Consider the following 4678-nt stretch of genomic DNA (forward strand, 5'->3'; position numbering starts at 1 on the left):
TGGTCACAAGCCCTGCGGTGAGCCCGCCCCGCGGCTGGCTCCGAGGCCTCTTTGTTCTGGGGATCCGTGGGGGCGGTGGCTTAGCCCTCACAAGTATTCAAAGCCTCCCTGACCCTGATCGTGGAGAAAACCTGGCCACCCCAGCCAGAGTCAGGCCTTGCAGCCAAGGAGGGCCGCAGAGGGAGCTCCCTGCCGGTGTGCGTGTGTATGTCTGGGGGTACCAGCAGCCCCGACCACACGGACCCGGAAGTCTGTTTTCAAATGGGGGAAATCGAGGCTCAGAGAATACAGAGAGCCTGCTAGAGGCTGGCCAACCTGGGTACTGGAAAGTCTCAGATCCACAGGGTGCAAACGATTGGTCTGTGGAAATCAAGGAGATTAGGAAGGCTGCTTCTGTTTGTTTGGAGAAGCAGAGTTGCTTGTGGCTTGTTTTTATTTGGGGGAAGCTCTGCAGGAGAAGGGGGCTAGGTAATGGTGAGGGACATGACCATGGGATCTGACACTTCCCAGCTCAAATTCTCTCTCCCCTTTTCTGGCTGTGTGACCCTGGACACCCCCTGGCCTCTCTGGGCCTTGGGCATAAAGGTACCCGTTTGTAAGCTTGTTGTGAGAGAATATAGCCCACTCTGTACCTAGGGCTAGGCTCATGGGCAGGACTCAACCTTGGGAGAGCTGACTGTGTGGGCGATGTTGCCAAGAGCACACCTGGACCCTCAGGCTGTGATGTGTGTGGGCTTCAGCACATCTAGGCCAAGTCTGCATCTCCGGCTCCGGGCTGATTCCTTGCTCTGTAAAATGTCAGGAGGTAGTGTTGGGCCCCTGAGCAGGTGTCTCCCTGTGGCACTGGCGGCTGTTCTGGGCCAGCTGGCCTGTGGCGGGCTGTCCTGCCTCTGCCCCTATCTCGGCCTCTGCCTCTGCAGCAGCACCCCGTTTCCTAGTTGTAGCCATGAAAAAAACATGGGTCCCCACCTTACCTGGCGTTGCCTGCATCGGGTGGGGAGGAAACAGTGCCTACTGTCTGCGGGGGGTTCCTCAGCCTTGCGGGCAGAAGGGCTATGAGCAGGCCCTCATCTTCCCCGCCGGAGCATCCAGGCTTCCGCACTGAGCCAGGCAGCCCGTGCCTCGTTCCTCACCCAGCCCCTGCTCAGTGCTGGACCCAGAAGTCCTGAGGCCTAAGCTGGGGCCACGGCGGTGACTGTGACAGATAGAGGCCCGCTCAGAGATGGTGCATAATTTTCCCAGGGTCACACTGCCACTTGGAGTCAGTGTCTTCTCGATGAGGCCTTTCAGAGGTGCTGCAGATGGCATAATAGCTGTCCTGGTTCTCCAAGGACATCCTAGATCCCAGGGGACAGGCAGCCCTCGGAAAGGATAGCTGTGAGACCTGAGCTTCAGGCCTGGAAAGACTGTAGACTGAGCTCTGGTGCAGATTGAATGAATGTGCTCTGAACCTTGCCTTCAAAGTCATAAAATGGGAATAATTACACCTGACCCAGAGGGCTCCTCTGGAGTTGTGGAGAGGCCAACAGTTAAAGCACTCAGCACATAGTAGGTGCTCAGGCAGCTGAAATGACTGCTGCTGTCACTTGTAAGAACACAGGAAGTCACCCAGGCTTGGCCAGGTGGGACAGAGTGGGCCACCTGCAAACAGCTGGGCTACCGGAGAAAGCAGCGGCCCCTCCTGGGCTGGGAGAGCAGCCACAGAGCAGCAGCAGCAGGGGACAGTGCCCACTCTCAGAGAGTCAGGCTGCTTGGCCTCGTCGAGCTGCCTGGGCCTGCCTGGCACCTCCACCAGCCTGTTTCTTCTGGCCAAGAAGCCACTCACCACAATTGCCCCAGTGCTGGTGCCATTCCTAGGTGAATTCCTAGGTGTTTGCTGGAGGAGTCACCCTCCCCACATCCTGCCAAGGCTTGGTTTGCTGTGTCCAGCCAGGTTCTTCCACTTTTTGGACTTTCTTCAGACAACCTGGGGGTTCCTGGAAACATGCTCTTGATGTGCTGGCTCTGGAAGGGGAGGTGGCTCTGTTCAGAGCAGACAGTCCTATGGCACCCTGCCCCTGGGTCCAGGACTCACGCTTCTCAGCAGAGTCCTGCCCGCCTGGGGTGGAGAGAGCGCCTCTACCTGCAAGTGGCCACAGCATGCTGTTAGCCAGCATGCACCAAGCTAGCCACGTGGCAGCCATGAGCCTGGGCACTTGCTGGCCCCTGAGTGCCCAGGTGGAGTCAGGGCTGGCCAGTTGAGAAGTCACCTCAAGTCCTCTCATATGTCTAGTGACACAAGCAAATGTCCTAGCTGTGGGAGCTGGCCTTGAGCACCCAGGCAGGGCTAACACTCTTGGATGGGCTTTGCTGTCCCTAGGCTGACCTGGTGTGATTGCTGGCTTTGCACCTGTGAGGGGCCGGCCCAGGAGATGCTCACCTCTGTCCACAGTGGAGCAGAGGTTCTGAGTTGGGAGCAGAGAGAAACTGACACAAAGGATCTTGATGTCTAGGGAACCTTGTGGCATATCAGTAGCACGTCCCCTGAGGCCCTGTTACTGACATCTGGGGCTTCCCTTGCTGTCTCCCTTGGCTCCCTCAGTCTGCACATAATGAAGAGGACTATCTGATTGTGTCCCACAGTGCCTGGGGACCTGGGACAGACTTTCCAGGAGAAAGACTGCCTTGTCCTCTCCACTAGCATTCAGTAAGTGTACCTCTTGGTTCCATTCTTGGTGACAGGCTGGATTTTAGTCACAGTCAGCTGACAGCCTCACGGAATGAAGTTACATCATCTCTCTGAGCTAGGGGAGGTTGGAGTAGCCTGCTCCCTGTCCCTCCAAGCCCGGGACCTGACGCTTTCCTGTCACCTCCTCTCGGGAAGTGGACATGAGTGTCCCATGTGAGAGGGGGAAGCCAGGCCATTCCTCTGCCACTAGACCTTCCCAACCTGTGGGGGTGAAAGGGGACCATGTTTGTCAAGGTTCTGGCCCCAGGTGGCTTCTCCACAAACGGTCATTCCTTTCCTACGCTTTCCCCTCTAGACTTCCTTCCATTCTCTTCTGCCCTCTGGTCCCCGATCTTGGCTTTTACTTGGCCTGAAATGACAAAGCAATACGTGAGTTTATTTTTTCAGGTGCTTTATCAGTCTTTGGGGTGGTGATAGTTATTTTCAGGAGGTAAGAATAATAACTATAACTTACAAATTTCTCATCCTTTTTTCTAGAAATGTTGTTTTCCTAAAGCAACCACAGCAATAACAACAAACCCACTCCACCCATACTAGAGTCCATTCCATCTGAAGCAGCACACTCCATTGGGGGTGGGGTGGAGGGTGGGTGGGTGCTGGCAGTGACGCCAGGAGGCCTTTTTGCTTGTCTTCCAGTGAGTCGGCCCAGCATGCTCCTGGCACCTGCAGTGCAGTGCACACCACAGACCGCCCTCCATCACCAGAGGGACATCGGGCTCCAGTGCCAGCAGTGATGAACGCTGGTCTAAGATAGCATCCTTGGGAACGTGAGCAGCTCTCATTGTAGGAGAGACTGCTGCAAAGCCATAGACACCAAGCTGGCCTGTTTCTAGGACAGTCAGTTAGGGGGAAGCCTGCACCTTCAGAGTCTAGGAAATGGATCGATGATGTTGAGCTCCTTCTTAATAATACTTTGCAAATTCCAAAGAAATATTTTTCTCAGTTTTTAGTGCTGTTCGCAGAGTGACAGCTACAGAGGTTAACACTACTTTACATTTAATTTTTTTCAGAAAAATCTGCGGAAGATTTTGAACCAGGTAGAAGATGGCTGGATATTCTTTGCTGGAACCCTGGGACCCAGAGATTAACTCATCCTACATGAGCATTTGCTTCTGATGTGGTTCACATCTCTGCAAAGATGTTAATTTACAGAAAATTGGTAGCAATGCAGATCTTCGTTTCCATGGCTCTGTAAATGATTCTGGTCCAAGGCTACTCAAATGAGCTTGTCAGGTAGAAAATATAAAGCTCTGTAAGACAAATTCTCATTTGACCTAGTTGTAACTTCTTCCTGGTCCCTTGTTTATTAAAGAAGTAGGTAAAATATTTGCCTTGCATTCATTTTCCATCTGCATAGGGGTCATGATTTTATCCTTTCCTGAAAATCATCCTCTGATAGCCTTCTGTGTTAATATTTTCTCTGCCACTTGCTTATGTCTAGATGGTCAACAAAGTGGTAAATCGGGCTCTCATCTGTGGTACTTGCTAATGTCTCTGGCTGATGATAAGGGAAGTGTTCCAAGATGTGTTAAATTTAATCAAAGTGCTGAGGGTGGGGGAGAAAAAAGAGAAGTTTACCAGCTAACAGCAGTGGGCCAAACCAACCAAAAATGATTTCATGTTCCTGAAAGTGCGTTGAAATCTGGACTTGAACCCTAGTTGCATCCTTGAGTCCTAATTCACTGGTGCCTGACTACCAGGCACCATTGTATCAGCTTACAGCCCCAGTCAACCCACAAAAAACAAGGGCTTTCTTTATGGACTCTTCTCCTATCCTGGCCTCTCCCTGCTTTGTGTTATCCATAGCTGTGGCACTCTTACCCATGGCCATCATAGGTTCAGCGTGAACAGTGTATTCCTTTCTGTCCTGGCTTCTTTTGAATGTCTTTCCCCCATGTGCTCCTGCCATGTGATGCCTTCAGCCATATCAAGGCATTGTGGCCCTTGTCA

At 52.8% G+C, this 4678-nt stretch overlaps 1 long non-coding RNA gene across 1 annotated transcript in view; it reads left to right on the plus strand.

The window, feature by feature from the left end:
• The window catches only part of LOC104851816, a 22964-nt gene extending 18286 nt beyond the window's left edge, over positions 1-4678 (plus strand). Inside the window, exon 5 of the long non-coding RNA XR_002024871.2 lies at positions 3739-4678. This is a non-coding gene — a long non-coding RNA (uncharacterized LOC104851816). The remainder of the gene's footprint in view (positions 1-3738) is intronic.

This window comes from Fukomys damarensis, unplaced genomic scaffold (genome assembly GCF_012274545.1).
Source record: "Fukomys damarensis isolate Sample0158 unplaced genomic scaffold, DMR_v1.0_HiC HiC_scaffold_21, whole genome shotgun sequence".
Lineage (NCBI taxonomy): Eukaryota > Metazoa > Chordata > Mammalia > Rodentia > Bathyergidae > Fukomys > Fukomys damarensis.